The 16958-nt window shown below is 37.6% G+C and overlaps 1 protein-coding gene and 1 non-coding gene across 2 annotated transcripts in view; both read right to left on the reverse strand.

Annotated features, from left to right (window-relative positions):
- Nucleotides 1-16958, reverse strand: part of LOC125225610 (protein limb expression 1 homolog) — a 46337-nt gene that overhangs the window by 11372 nt on the left and 18007 nt on the right. The gene's annotated exons all lie outside the window — the stretch shown is intronic.
- On the reverse strand, nt 14273-14345 carry Trnas-gga. Its single transcript has one exon. It is a non-coding gene; the product is annotated as a tRNA-Ser (tRNA).

Below are 16958 nucleotides of genomic sequence, written 5' to 3' on the forward strand. Positions count from 1 at the left end.
TAATTTCAGCAACAAAAAATAAGTGTCCATTATCTTTGACCCTTATCTCTAGACATGATGTTTTCAATCAGAGACCAACGCTTATACTGGTCAGACATCATAAGCGGCTCGGTGATCTTTGTGAATTGCCCATTTGGTAGGGTAATAGGTAGTGTTTCTACCGCCTACTTCCTCGATGTTGGATGTTATACTATAACTACGTACGTATCTACATACGTATCTACATATCTATATACTTACGTATAAAATAGTACATATAAGCCGTTGTAATTAACGTAATTAATGTTCTTAAACATATAGGCAGTCGTGCTACAGTCTCGCGGACTGTAGTCTAGACTGATAGCATTGACAATTCGCCGCAACCAGGTATTTTACCTATAGTATTCCGGCATAGCCTCACGGACTGATGCTCTAGGAATATATGTGCTTCCCTTTTACACAGCGATCAACCTCTCGGATTGAACTGAAGGTATAAATTAGGGTCGGTAATAGCCTTACAGACTATACTCATTGCACAATGTATCTATTTAATAAAACAAAGCTGGCATGTACATAAGACACATTCTATCAAATGATTAGACGAAGATAGCTGAAAATCTTACCTTCATATTGCGAATCCTCTAGCAAGGGATCGGGTTCACCGATATCTTGGTCCGCATACTCATATTCATTATCTGTATATGAGGACGTACTAGGGCTATAACTACGATGACGGCGCCTGCGACGAATCTTCAATCTTTTCCTCTCGAGACTTCGGATTTTTCTTTCCAAGTAATCTTCCTCATCTTCCTCACGATGTTTGCGTTTTTCCATGTTATCCGCAAACACAAAACACTACACTAAACTTAGTAAAAACACAATTATTTCACTAACAAATAATTCATGGTTTACATAATATATATTTACAGGGCCGCTATACTAATTTTAATAAACGTCAAAAACTATTTACATGAGATTTTTTTTAATGTTGAAACTAAGACTAAATCAATACATGAATACAGAGGTCTCAACGTCAATTACTTGTTGGTTTTGGTGTCGAAACCCTCGAAGACCTTGTATAAAGACTTGGCGATGTGGTAAATTGATGTCACGGGGTACAAAAGAGCTAGCAGCGTCCTTGTTCAACGAATAAGCATTGCGATTCAGCGAGCAAATGCTGCCAACATCTTATGCCGGACACTATGCCTCAGGGGCTATAATTAGATTTAGATTTTTAGTTTTTAATTAGTTTATAATATGTTGTATCTAATTTTTATATAAGAATTCATTATCGTGATTAAATGAAGAATATTAAAATAATGGTGTGTGAACACTTCTGCTACCCACTTAGATTTTTCTTTGCAAAAGAAAGCGATCAATTTGGAACTACGAATTGTAGGTAATTGTAACCTAAGAATAATGTATTTGTAACAAAAATAGGTACACGCTGTATATATTTTTCTATAACAGTTTTTTACTGGTTCGCGAACAGAGTCTAATCTACGCCGTGTTTTTTTTGTTTTCCGTTAAATTCGACACGTAGCTAGGTTCATTATCAGGAACCAGCCTGTATATCACTTTTAGTTAGATTAGCAAAAACAATCATCATTTTCATCCATAATAAATGAATTTATTAGTGTGAGAGACCCTTAACCTTAAGAATAACATTCAAGTTAGTATCAAATGATTGACGGCACATGTCAAAACAAATAACATTAGGAATTGGTAAAGGCTGTCACACACCACACACGTGTTCAGTAATTATCCGTATTTTTTTAATAACTCGATAACCGTAAGACGCTAGTTTCTTAGAGAAATTAATTGTATTTGATCTAAAGAACCTTCCCTTAAAGTTAACGGAAGTCAATAAAAACAGGGTTTATGATTAAAACAACGTCCTATCAGAAACTTATCCACTTCTAACAGGTAGTTAAAAACGTGTCTCCCGCGATACTGTACAATTCCAAGAGAGAGTCGTTCATGAGTCTAGAAAGCTTGTGAGAAAACTGAGCTGGCGCCTAGCCAACGTCACAATCCCTTACGCTGATATCGTTATCGTAGCTCTCTTTCTATCACTCTTCCGTAATTATGAGACTAATGCAAATAAGTAATTAAATTTTCAGTACAGATGGTGTTTTTTACGTACTAGTGCGAGAAGTGGTTCGTTATATGTCAGGTCGAAACTTCGGATAGCCATCTGTACTGAAAAACGTCGTAAGATACACGTGCGAAAAGGAAATTCGTAACTCGTATCGATTTAAAACACTCCCTTCGGTCGTGTTTTAATTTATCGCCACTCCTTTAGAACTTCCTTTTTTTCGCACTTGTATCGTAATTACTACATATTTAAGTGTATTATTAAGACAGTAATAATGATAGCAGAGTTGTAGATGTGATGTGCTTGTCTAGTCTATTTTTAAACTGATTCACATTTTGTACTGAGACCACGTCTTCTGAGAGTTTGTTCCAAGATTTCACTACTCGGTTGCTCAAAAAGTGAATAAATTACTGTGAGATCTATGACTCTCTAGCTTTAAATGACAATTTTGCTTTGTGTGCGGAGGGGAAAGCCTTTTTGGTCGAATTGGGGCGGCGGCTCAGCGAGAGAAGCCATGACCCTCGTTCCGGGTTTTTCTGATGCAAAGGCTGTCATCGCAATTCAGCGTGGGAACGCATCGAGTGTGATGGGCACCTTTGCATCTGAGAGGGCCCGGAACGAGTTTTGTGAATAGAATTTAGTTTTATAGTAATGTTAGTTTTATATTAGTAGTAGTATATTAATTAGTATTTTTAAGTTAGTTTTACTAATAAGGATTACAATAAATATACACCGTGTTTCACTTAACACTAAAAACCTGAAAACCGTTTGTTCAGAATCGAGAGTAGAATCGATTGAGCTATATCTTGATGGGGGTAATATTTTTATTTAAATTAGTATGATTAGTTATTTTTTACGTGCCTATTCTATTGTACTCGTAATACAACATTGTGTATATCGCATTGCTAGAGGTTGTTTACCTTTTTCAGTATTTAGAGGGGTATTAATACTGGCTGGTTACTTGGGCGATTATTTTTTCCGCTACGAGTTTGACGTTGTTTGTCAGTTTAATCTTAATGTTTATCATAAGTCATAACAAATTGAACTCGTACCTAATTACAACATTGTCATTCTGAATATTGGGTTTAAATTTGCTTACTGCAATTACCTGTCCAATTTAAAGTTTACTGTGACAAAGCTTTAAAGTGTTTTACAATGACATCTTAGCTGTCTATTGATAAACCTTATGTCGTTGCAATAACGTACACAAATAAATAGTTTTATGGTTTATGATGGTAGTTAGCAATTATTTTATTGAGTGTAGAGCTAATAGTCAAGTAGAGCTGTACAGAAAACTAAAAATTAAATTTAAAAAAAAGTAACCATCAGATTAAAAGATGAATACTCTAGATGAGTTTAAAAAAATAAAAATCAGTTGGGGTGTCTGAGGTTTTGAGTGATACCGGAAACACGTTGTAGGTACATTTGGCTAAAAAAAAATATTGCTTAGGTATTTAAGTAGCTGATGCAGATTATAAATAGGTACGATAACGATATAAACGTAAGCCGCGTAAGCGATAGTGACGGTGGCTAGGCACCAGGGCTATAGAAATCTTGGGAAACGATGGGTAATAGGTTAGGTCAACGTTAAGACTTTACAAGTAGTCATAAAATGCTTTATGATTGTTATTAGACGGAGTACAGACGAGCCCGTTATCTTTATACTACCCACATGTGATTAAACTTATCTTACGTCACTGTCTGTAGTGGTTACAGCAAATTGTCATATTGTAGCTACAAAATTAAAATTTTGAAAAAAAAAGCCCCGACATAGTGAACCGATTTTCATGAAACATGGGTAAAAACTAAAAACACTCCCGATTGTTTCAGCTTTCAAACAAAAAAAACTAAATCTAAATCGGTTCGTCCGTTCGGGAGCTACGATGCCACAGACAGACACGTCAAACTTTTAACACCCCGTCGTTTTGCGTCGGGCGTTAAAAATGAGCATCGGACGTCAGTGTGACAAGGCCCTTAACCTTTAATTGGACAATGTTCGCCTTGACGAACTAGATGTATGATCTATGTATTATTTCAGTTAGAAACAGTAGAAGTGTTGAGCTCCAAGGAATTTAACAGTGTTTTGGCAAATTAAGTGTTAAGAAGGAGAAATCATTTTTAACCGACTTCTTTACCCAGAAGGAGGAGGTTCTATATTCGGGTTCGTGTTTTTGATGGATGTTCACCGATTACTCCGAGACCCATGGTCCGATTTCGATATTTTTTATTCGTTTGAAAGGAAATATCTTCAAGGTGGTTCCATATTAATCTGGTGCTGTTCTGATGATGACATCCATGAAAAGTTGAGGGACTCCTCAAATTTTAAAGGCACATGTAAGGTTATTTTGATCTTTTCTTATCTAGAATGCTTGTTCTTGTTAGTGAGTTCGATGAGCGGCGGAATTCGTGGAGGTGAATTACACGAGGAGATTATACCAATACCAAGTATAGATATCTAATTTCACAGTCTAGCACCTAATGATGTCCGTATACGTCATGTTTAATATTCTATCAATAAAGCACATCTTAAAACATGCGTAGGTTGCCCGTAGGTGGCTACTGGTAACCGTTAATTATTTGTCGAAAAGCGAAAATCTATCGAAATCCATACACAGGTATAATCCATCTTATCATGATTATTTTAGAAGCTATTTTACTATACAATGAAACATGTGAATCATCATCATCCTTGCGTTATACCGACATTTTTGCCGCGGATCATGGGAGCCTGGGTCCCGCTTTGACAAGTAATCCCAAGATTTGGCTTAGACACCAGTTTTTACGAAATCGACTGCCATCTGATCTGACCTTCCAACCCGAAGGGTAACTAGGCCTTATTTAGATTTAGTCCGGTTTCCTCACGATGTTTTCCTTCACCGAAAAGCGACTGGCACATATCAAATGACATTTCGCACATAAGTTTCGAAAAACTCAGTGGTACGAGCCGGGGTTCGAACCCGCGACCTCCGGATCGTAAGTCGCACGCTCTTACCACCATAAACATGTGAATATGCAAAACAAAAGAATTACCTACTTACTCTTAAATACAATAAGGACATATGTATTTAGTGAAAATTCCTACGGAAATTTTGATAGAGATGTCCTTATGAGCATAATTTCTAAGGACCCTGTTCCACGGAAAGTCACGATGAATTTAAATATATGCTTGCGAGTGTGTCAATATTAGGTTTGATTATGATTCCTTATTTGTGCTGTTGCGAAAAATGTGGTATTCTGTAATTAACCAAGCAGCATGGAGCTTAATTATTTTTAAAATCGGGACTTAATCGCGTATAACTACATATTAAACTGACCTCCAACGTTTCAAGGACGGCGTTGTCCCCGTGGTCTCGGAGAAGACTGGCTTGAAATGACATCAACACCTTCTGACAGCCGCGCGAGTTTTTCGAACTACCCGCACTTGGTTTTGATTATCAACTTGAACTGTTTGCGCTTTGCGCACTAGGGATGTTACTCTGTCGACATACAACACTGACGATATTCGATTTAACGACTGTCGATATTATTTTCGGCTTACACTTATTAATGACAGGATTCCATGTGGATGAGATCCTAAAACCTTCGTCCCGATTGAAATTGCGATGTTTTTTGATTTCAATGGCTTCCCGCACTTTTCTACTGTAGAAATGGCGTTCCGTGCCATTACCACCATAAGATAATCAAAACCAAGTGCGGGTAGTTCGAAAAACTCGCGCGGCTGTCAGAAGGTGTTGATGTCATTTCAAGCCAGTCTTCTCCGAGACCACGGGGACAACGCCGTCCTTGAAACGTTGGAGGTCAGTTTAATATGTAGTTATACGCGATTAAGTCCCGATTTTAAAAATAATTATGTGTAATAATCGTGAAAGTTTAAATCAGTGTTCAGCATGGAGCTGTTATAGGCACTCTAGGTAAGTTACTCTAGGTAACCGAAGACATAATATATATAACTCCGTATAGACAGTAGTAGTAGTAGTAAAACACTTTATTGTACCAGAAAATAATACAACACACAGGAAAAAGAGCTTATTATAAGTACAAAGGCGAACTTATCCCTTTAAGGGATCTCTTCCAGTTAACCTTTGAGCAATTGAGGGAGAATTGGAGATGGTAGGCATACAGTACAAACGGCGCAGGAAACGGATTCTAGGTAATAATAAATTATAACTTACACTAACATGCAATATATACGAATAAATACATAATATACAACTATACAAATAGCAAATGACATAAATATATAATATATAAATTAAATATGTATTTACATAATAAAAGCTACAACTACAAAACCGCATACATCCAATACCTTAGTCTTCATCAGAGAGCCAAAGCTTTTTTAGATTAACCTTCAGCGACGCGACCGACTGACACTGTCGAAGAGATAAAGGCAAGGAGTTCCACAATTTAACTGCGTAGATTGTAAACGATTTATTATAGGACCTATGTTGGTGGGGCGGGATACTCAAAGTGAGATTCACACTGGAACGGAGCCGGTGCCCGCTACCGTCAGCCAAGTATTTAAATCGTTCTGAAAGATAGGGAGGGGAAGTAGGAGAAAATAAAACATTATACAGGAGAGAAACCACGTGCATGTCTCTACGGCGACGGATGGGCAGCCACTCCAGCTGGGAGCGGAAATGAGAGATGTGGTCAAATTTTCTTAAATTAAAAATGTATCTGATGCACACATTTTGCAAACGTTCGAGCTTGTCAAGTAGCTCCTCGGTAAGGTCCAAAAATGCGATATCCGCATAATCCAGAAGTGGAATCAAAAGCGACTGCGCAAGGACAACCTTTGTACGGAACGGAAGGAAGCTTTGGAGACGTCGAAGCGAGTGAAGAGAGGCAAAGAGTCGCCTGCTAATTTCAGTCACATGGGGTGCCCACGAGAGAGTCTGATCAATGACAATGCCTAAGTTCCTGACGGTAGAAGAGAAAGGAATGAGTGTTCCATCGAAGAAAATTTCAGGCACTGTCACTTCAGACAACTTGGAAATGAAATGAGGACTCCCAATCAAAATCGCTTGCGACTTCTTCGCATTAACCATAAGGCCAAAAGAAGCTGCCCAAGAACAAATAGAGTCGAGATCCCGGTTGATTCGGCTTATTAAAAAATCTAAATTGTCTATGCTTGCCGCTGAGTAGATTTGCAGGTCATCTGCATAGAGATGATAAGACGAAGCAAGAGACTTCGTGATCCCATCGATAAACAACGAAAAAAGTAAAGGAGATAGCACAGCGCCCTGCGGCACCCCCGCTGACAGATCGCACCAGGAGGAGACTGTGTCATCGACCATGACCCGTTGGCGTCTTCCAAGTAGATAGTCACGAAACCAAGAAAGAGTTAAAGGAGATAGGTTATAATTACGAAGAATAGCCAGAAGAATATCAAAATCCACGGAGTTAAAGGCACTGCTGAAATCTAGGAGAACCAGAGCTGTAACCTCTTTGTTTTCTATGTTGAGGCGGAAGTCGTCAGTAACCTTAACTAATGCCGAAACAGTACTATGCCCTGGGCGGAAGCCAGATTGAAAGGGATTAAAGAGATTATGTCTGTTAAGAAACGAAGAGAGAAGTCTGTTGGCATAGTGTTCAATTACTTTAGAGAGAATTGGGAGAATAGAGATTGGGCGGTACTGGGAGAAAGAAGTCGGACTAGAGACCTTTGGTAGCGGGATCACGTTAGCAAGTTTCCAAGATGAGGGAAAGGAGCCAGAAGCAAAAGAGAAATTGATGATCTCGGCCAGGACAGGTGCGATAATATCCGCCACTAACATGATCATGGCCAGACTGAACCCATCTTCTCCGACGGCTTTAGTTTTGATGGTACGCAGAATAGCAAGAACCTCCTGTGGTTCAATAGGGCGGAACTGAAACAGAGACGAATCGGGTCGAGGAACACTGGCTAGAAGGGAGAGAGTTCGTTGCTTAACTGAAGAGTCAAGTTCGACCGGAGAAGAACTGAAATGTCGATTAATGGCATCTAAGTCAAGGCCACTCACCGGATCTTGCTGAGTTTTGCCCACCCCAAGAGATTTGAGAAATTTCCACAGCTTTGTGGGGGGACAGTCATCAATTGCCTGGTGTATATACCGACGTCTTGCATCTCTACATGCCTTATTACAACGGTTGCGTAAGGTCATGTAAGCACTCTGATTAGCACACGAAGGATCATTTCGGAGTCTGACGCGAGCACGATTCCGCTTCGCCATGAGGGCCTTAATCTCATCTGTAAGCCATGGCGCGGGGTAGTGCTTGACTCGAGTAGGCTTTAGAGGAGCGTGCTTATCAAAGATCGCGAGCAATACGTCGTTGAAAGTCCCCAGTTTTACGTCAATATCATCAGCCAACTGTAAGGCTGACCAATCAGCCATGCGCAGGTCATCTTGGAGAGCCTGTATGTCAACGTCTAGAAGGTTTCGGCGCAGCACTATTTTATGACGCTTTTTGGGGGGACGAATTTTGAAAGAAGCGAAAATAAGGTCGTGATTAGAGAAGGCTGGTGCGTTAAATTGTCCATGCCGTGCCACTATTTCGGCGGAAGAAGTAAGAATTAAATCAAGTTGGGAGGGAGGACCATTATGTGGAAAGTGAGTGGGGCCGAGGGGTAAGATTTCAAAATTTAGGGAGGATGCCAGTGAGTTAAGCTTGCGAGACCGGTGATCGTTTTTTATGAGACACGTATTGAAATCCCCCATAATAATACGATGATCAAAGTTAGGCGATAAATCCACTAGAGCATTCTCAAGTGCATCGAAATAATTAACCATAGAAGAGGGGCTGTAAAATACTCCTAGAAGAACTTTGCTGTGATGTAAGATGACTTCCAGGAAAAGATATTCCGGAGCGTTTGAGTAGACTGCGGGAGATTGAGAAACTACTTGACAAGCTATATCGCTTTTAATATATATGGCAACACCGCCACCGCGAACCATGCTGCCGCCATTACCATCTCTAGTGCCGATTCGGTCATTTCGGAGTAGACGGTAGCCAGCTAGTGGGTATAGTGTTGACGGCAAAGAGGGCTTAAGCCACGATTCCGAGATGAGGATTGCGTGTATGTTTTTAACGTCAAAAGTGGCTAATAAATCAGGAAAGTGTGCAGGTATACTTTGTGCATTGATGTGAACAATATTGAAACTCTTCCCCGCGTTATCGAAAGTGTCATGTAACCGCTCATTCAAATCTGGAATATCGGGAGCGTCGCTAAAAGAATCGTAAGTGCTGGACGAAGACAGTGAAAAAAACTCGCTATCAAGACTTGTATTCAAAATATCAGACATCTGCGGTAAGTAGAACAAAATAAATAACTATATATATAAATAATTAATATTATTATATTCCTAAAACTAAAAATGTACACTTGCAAGCAGAAAAACGTATCTAAAAAGAAATTAAGACGAAAAAATTAAAGCTATATTCCGTAAATTCACCTCAAATGCTCGCCAGCAGCTGAACAGTCAATTAAAGCATAAGAAAAGTACATCGTATTCATTTGGATATTACTTAAAGCATTTAAACAATAGGGCAGTAATTAAGAACTACTTATTAAAATAATTGGATGGAAAAAAGTCGAGAAATTATACACTTCACCAAATACACTAGGGGAGAAACGGAACGCAATTGTCAAACCATTTTGACAGTGACGGCGGTGACAGTGACAACTTAAACTTACAAACACCCTGCAGACAAGATTACTCGAGAATTGAATATCATTTAACCTACATAATTGCCGTACAGAGTTAAAGTAAATGTGACGTGATATCCGGAACTTCGAATGGCTGACCTTGAGAGTACATATTAGGGAGAAGTGCTCACACAGAAGAATTAAATATATTAGTTAAGAGATCATTGCAGTTAAACACCATCGATTTAAACTTCTCTAGATACACTATCACCTGCAAATTCGACACTCAAAAGTGTCCGATCGCTTAGTTGCAAATGTGTGCGTCTAGTTGACAAACGAAAACTTCGCAATGTAGTAAAAACTACTTTCATTTTTTTACAAAAACAACGTTATTTCTTAGTACTTAAAGTTCAATTTCAAATGCAAGCAATTGGCTTATGACATTAATGAATGTGATCATCGTGAAAGCCATAAAATTTTATTACCGCAGATCGCAGGTGTGCATATTTTTAAACAAATCTACGTCTTATTGCAACCAACATAAGTTTAATTTCGTTCGCGCTGCAACAATCTAAACGCCATTTTTACATTGGGAACGAGGATGGACAGAGGCATCATGGGAGTCGCGCTATGAGATGAAAGGCGAGAATGAGGACATTTGCGGTATTTGTGCGAAAAACTGTTTTAAAAAATCCTATTAGATACAAAATTTCTTAAGGAACAAAACGTTTGGTATAACATTTTTCGAGATGTTGCGTATTTGAAGCGAAAAAAATGAGTTTTTACTGTATGATATTTTTATTGATATTATCTCAAACAAAAAAATATATAAGGTACGGCGGGACAATTTGGACTGGGGGACAATTGCAACTGATCAATACCTCCACGTTTTGCAATGTTTGCATTATTAAATAGAGTCAACTGAGGTATATACAGGGTGTCCCACGGCGATGTTATATGGAGGGAAAGTACCTTAAATATCGAAGATAGCATATTTTGTTGAAAGAAGACTTCATTTTATTTTCAAAACTTAGTAAAAGTGCATTATTATTTTTTTAATTTTTACTATGAGGACTTATACAGGGTGTATTTTGATAGCGGGTCAGTAAGGCCGGTATGAGATCCCGTAGTCCTACATGAAAATAGTCTAAGGGGACCATCCATCAATTTCAAATTTATGAAAAATGAAAAATTTTCCAAAATCTGTAAATGCCATTTTTCATCACGATATATACAATATATAAATACTTATATACATAGAAAACATCCATGACTCGGAAACAAATATCTGTGCTCATCACACAAACAAATGCCCTTACCGGGATTCGAACCCGGGACCGCGGTGTAGCAGGCAGGGTCACTACCGACTGCGCCAGACCGGTTTTCAAAGTTTCTAAGTTTTGAAAATAAAATAAAGTCTTCTTTCAGCAATATATACTATCTACGATAATTATTTAAGGTATTAAACAGTTGAGGGATTGTATGTGGTGTGTGAGGGATGGAGCACTTGGAGAATATGAATTAAGTAGCTATTAAAACAAAGAAGAATTGAATGATGACATTAATTTATTATTCTACGTAATTTCTTTCAAAGCTTTGTGTGGGTAAATCTTCTCTCCGCTCCTCAGCTATAATCTTGCGCCATTTTTCCCTTTCAACGTCTTGTTTTAGGAATCTGGAATAAAAACCTTTTTTATTACTTAAAAACGAATTTGCTATTCCCGGGTTGTTTCTTTTTATAATTAAAGTAATTTATAAGATATGTATTAATGTTATTGAATTGAAATCATTTATTTCAGACTTATTGGTCCATAATAATAAATAAATACATACATTATTAATATGAAATAGGCTTCTTTTACAAAAAATATAAATTAGCGACTCCATCATTCCATTTTTAACTATGTTCCACTTCAACTATCTTTTGTCGCCGTCCGCTCATTACTAGTATAGCGCGAGAGAAAGAGACAAACTGCGTAAGACCAAATCAAGGAATTTACTTTAATTATTCTAGAAAATAAATGTTTTTAGTAAGTTAGGAAGCCATTTTGGCCACAAATGCATAACATTATAAAATTATTAACAATTACTTACCGGAAATACGATACGTCAACCTTTTTTAACGTATATAAGGTGTTATTTTTGCACTTTTTTACGGAGCACTTCGGCATGTTGCCGACACGGCGGATGAAGCGCTACTGACCGCCCAATTGTGCTTAGAACATTTTCAAGCACAATTTGCTGCGGACACATTCTAAGCCGTGATGGTGCATCTAGGTAGTTTAGATCGATGTTAAACACCCATATACAGTTGAATAAATGACACTATGCCGTCGATTGCGACTGACATCGAGACTTCACTTTCGCGAGCCTCGATTTGGGAGGACCCTGCGCTCCGCCGAGGTGGCAGTACTCCTGGCAGCGTTAGGCAGCACGGGTACACCGCTGAGCTGCTCATCTCTATTAGTGGACGTCACTGGGGCGGCTCCGAGGGCGTTCGATGGCACCGGTAGTGCACGGAGCTCCATCAGAGTTGTAATTTTGTGTCGCGAGCCATCTGGACATATGACAACAACCCGGCCATCGCTAGTCCAGCTACCTTTGACTCCGTAGATGCGCCGGGCTTCAAGGAATACGGCATGCCGAGTGTTGGTTAGGAACTCTGATAAAGTGTAACCGGAACCTTTAAGATGCTTCTTGGCAGCCCATACAGCGTCCCTCGTTTTAGGGCAGGAGAATTTTATAAGTACCGCCCTGGGCTTGGAGGCCACTTTGTTCTTACCAAGTCGGTGACAAGAGATGAAGCAGTTAGCAGAGATGTCACTTAGCTGCAGCCTGTTTTGACAAATGTCCTGTACCGTAGATGGGACAATTTCACCCTCAGCCTCCGGGACTCCATGCAGCAGCAATATTCCAGCCCGCGACCGAGTTTCCAAAGACAGATAAAGCCTACCCTTTTTTTCAGATAAAGTCTAAGAAAAAAACGTACCTCAGTACCATACAGAAAAAGGTACGGTGGCCTAGATGGCATTACACCTTTAGGGTACGCTCAGCTAGATGGCGCTAATATTAATATTTGACATTTTAACAAATATCAAGCTAAGAATATGGTTTAAATTGTCAAAACTGAGGTTCAAAAGTTCTAAGCCTGTGTCAAGAGATGGCAGTCTATGCACTGTGATTACACATTTTACCTCGACAGTAACTCTCTATAATACTCGATCCTCTTTAGTTGTAGGTACTAATACGGCAAACATTTTGACACGTTTATAGGCATGTTGACCGATCCGGAGTAAATCGTTTACTCAAAAAAGTTTAGGTAAATCGTTTACTCTTTTAAAAAAGTACAATATTCATCTTATTCTTTAGAGCTCAATTAGTTGAAATAAAGGATATCAATCTAAATTTATATTTTACTCTAGAATAAATTCTCAAAAAAATTTTACATTGACAATTAGTTAATTAAGTAGGTTTTACTCCTATTTTACAGACGTGTACATAAACGATTGAAATAATTGAAAATGTAGCGCGTTTATTAACAGCCTTTTAACTTGCGATTTCTGTCATACACATATTACTATGCATATTATTATTCATAAAAAAATATGTGACATCTCACATTAAGTTTGCAATAATATATCAAATTAAAAAAAACTAAATTACACGAAAACAAGATCAACATATTTCCAACGCCAACGTTCAACGTAATTAATTTATGATATAAGACTTCAGCCTCATTTCATCTCATCAGTGTTAGCTCGAAGTACACAGTTCCGCTCAAACAGCTTGTGTCAACCAGTTGATTGGATTGGTTACAGGGCAACCAGAGACAGAGTCGAGTGGTAATGAGTACTTGAGTAGTCTTCTTTTAAAATATCTCGAAATATTAATCGAGATCTCGACCGAGATCACATAATCGACATTATCTGTCAAAGGGACTGAATCTGAAGATTTGTACACCTGCGGTATTTCCAGAACGATACGACCTTAAAACAGTGAAAAGATCCATCACATTTTAAAGGCCAGCAACGCATTACAATAAAAAAAAAGTGCAGTGATGGCTATCAGGTTACCTGTCTACTCATTTGCCTTCTATCTCATAAAGAAGAGATTTTGACATTGCGAGATCGAGATTATATTCCCCTGTTTATTATAAATGTTTAGAGATAAGATAACTTACTTTTAATGTTACTGTATGATGTTAGCTTGTTAACTACAGAATTAGGTAATAATTAAAAAGTTAATACTTATAAAAAATAAATGTTTTCAATATGTGTATTTACTAAAGCCTGTAGGTAAAAAAAGGTTCAATTTAAGAATTTTAACGACATATTACGGTATTATACAGAACATACTTTCAATACCTAGGCTACATTTTTTCTAATCGAATCAGATTCTTTTTAAGACCTGTCAAAATAAATTTGAATGGTTTGCTAATATCTAATATGGAATTAATATGAAATCGTGTCGAGTGACGACGGTTAACTCATTTACTTTATATCTTTCTCTCCGACTTATTAAATAGAAATTGGTTTTTATATTAAAGGAAAAAATGTAAAAATTTACGCTTCCGGCGGGACTTGAACCCGCATCCTTTGCAATCCGTGCAATGCTCTTAACCAATTGAGCTACGGAAGCCGCGCCGGGCCTCGCAAATTGGTTTTAATTAAAAAAAAACGACTATCCATGTTTTTTTTTATTTTTAAACCCTACATAAAAGTCTATTCCCCAAAGCCAGCGTCCGCCAGCTTTCTGAAACTGAAAAAAACTGAAAACGCATTGTTTGACTTTGTAACCATATGATTTATTTGCTATATGGTATAAAATATTTAATTTTAAGTACATACAGGCAAGTTCCGTATTATATGCACAAAACATTGTGATGTTATGTAATACAGTTATTAATGCAGATATTATAAATATCTTTGATTGGCATGTTTTAATAATAGGTAGTCGACCGTAAGAAGCACTTTCTCGTATCAAGATCATGTGACAACCAGTCAACCTCTAATGACGTAATTACTCTAATAACACTCCGATCAACGAAGAATTATGAGTTGTACTTTAAATGTTTTGACGTTAATATGTATACATACAATAAAAACTTTCCAAAATGTTTTGACGTTAGATTAGTATTTCCTCCTGTCAGGTCATTAATATTCTACCACACTGAAATTATACCACACTTATGTAAGTCACGACATTGCTGACCGTCCGCATAATCTCATGTGGAAAGAAGATTAAAATAATTAAAAATAATAATTCATTGTGATATTCAATAATGGATTTTTTTCAGTGCTCCTAAACTTCACGGTTCTAGTTAACCCCCGACGCAAAACGACGGGGTGTTATAAGTTTGACGTGTCTGTCTGTCTGTGGCATCGTAGCTCCCGAACGGATGAACCGATTTAGATTTAGTTTTTTTTAAAGCTGAATTAGTCGGGAGTGTTCTAAGCCATGTTTCCTGAAAATCGGTCACTATGCCAGGGGATTTTTCAAAATTTTAATTTTGCGGTTTGGTTAGTCTTAAGTACTCATTGACTGGAGTAATGCAAAGTTCAAGAAGACTAGATCTAAAGTGACCAAACCTCGTATTAAGTACGTGACCTCGATCCAAGGCAACAGTAATCTGTTGTGCCTAATATGACTTTAATAGAGACATTATAAAATGTGATTGATTTAATCATAATAGGTAAGCCACTATGAGAAGAATATTAAGCTGTAGGCTGTAGATGTCCCAATTACTTATAAGTAGTTTGTTTTTACAAATGTTTACTTAATTTGTTAGCGTTTGTTCGGGACATCTTGTAAGATAATTTTAATTCATAATTACGTTATTTGATTGAGCTAAGAATCTACGAAGTAGAAAAACAGTATACGAAGTCTGCTGGTAAGTGATGACTCTGCTGGCGATGGAAATATCGATTATTTATATTGTACCATAAAGCTGAGATATATTATCATGGTGGACACAAAAAATGGCTAAAAAAAACGCTGCGATAAAACACCGCAATATCATTGTGTTTGACGACCGGTTTGGCGTAGTCGGTAGTGACCCTGCCTGCTACGCCGCGGTCCCGGGTTCGAATCCCGGTAAGGGCATTTATTTGTGTGATGAGCACAGATATTTGTTCCTGAGTCATGGATGTTTTCTATGTATATAAGTATTTATATATTATATATATCGTTGTCTGAGTGCCCACAACACAAGCCGTCTTGAGCTTACCGTGGGGCTCAGTCAATCTGTCCTATATAATATTTATTTATTTATATTTATTTATTTGACTTTGTTAAAACTGACTCAATTTCTTTTTTTTTCTAATTGGCTAAATATTATCTGCTCCGGTTTCATATTGTTCAATTGAGTAAGGTCAGTGTGGGAAAGACCGTCTACCCGGAAAGACCGTCTATTGACTATAACTTTTTTGTTTATATATCTACGCCTCTCACACCTCTGGAGGTATAGCAGTTTTTCATCCTTAATCCATTGGTCTTCAATACATATCCCTAGGACGAACACTAGTTAACAATAAACTTGTTTCTCGTTTCGAACTCGAACAAGTTCAACATGGTTCCGCAAAAAAATAAAATAAAATAGAAGCAGTCGGAATATTTGTATATCATGTACATATGTAACGCAGTCATTTAATAACCGTTATTTCTGACTAGTACTATTATTCTACTCAAAACGCGCTCAATTTCTAGTTTTATGTTCTGAAATATGTAACTTAGAAATTGTGCCTACTCAGAAAGTCCGGCATTAAAGAGAAAGGCAAGACCGGCATATGATAAACAAGGAGTTGCCAACCTTTTTTAGGCTTTATTGGAAATAAGTCGAGTCTAAACAATATCAATATATAGGTACGTTTTTGGCTTAAGATAGTTGTACCGTTTTTGATTTTAACTTCGAAATACAGTTTTGATAATGATTCGTATGGTGTTACTAAAATCATTCGAAAGTATTAAGTAAAAATAAAATATATGTGACATGGTTGTGAAGAATGATAAGAGGTGAACAGAAGTAAGCCTACACTGCATTATTCATCATCATATTTAAGTTGGTAGAATTATCGTAAGCTCTAACCGTTTTTTATTATTTTTGTTTAAGTATATTTAGATTGTGCAACATGCGGTGACAAATATTTCAAAAGAGAGTAGGGTTTCAAGTTGGTTATTATTTTTATAATCAGCATTACCCAACAGGGACCGTATGGGTACCCTTTAAAACGATTTTGACACTTTTGACCGACT

This window comes from Leguminivora glycinivorella, chromosome 4, assembly GCF_023078275.1.
Source record: "Leguminivora glycinivorella isolate SPB_JAAS2020 chromosome 4, LegGlyc_1.1, whole genome shotgun sequence".
Taxonomy (NCBI): Eukaryota; Metazoa; Arthropoda; class Insecta; order Lepidoptera; family Tortricidae; genus Leguminivora; species Leguminivora glycinivorella.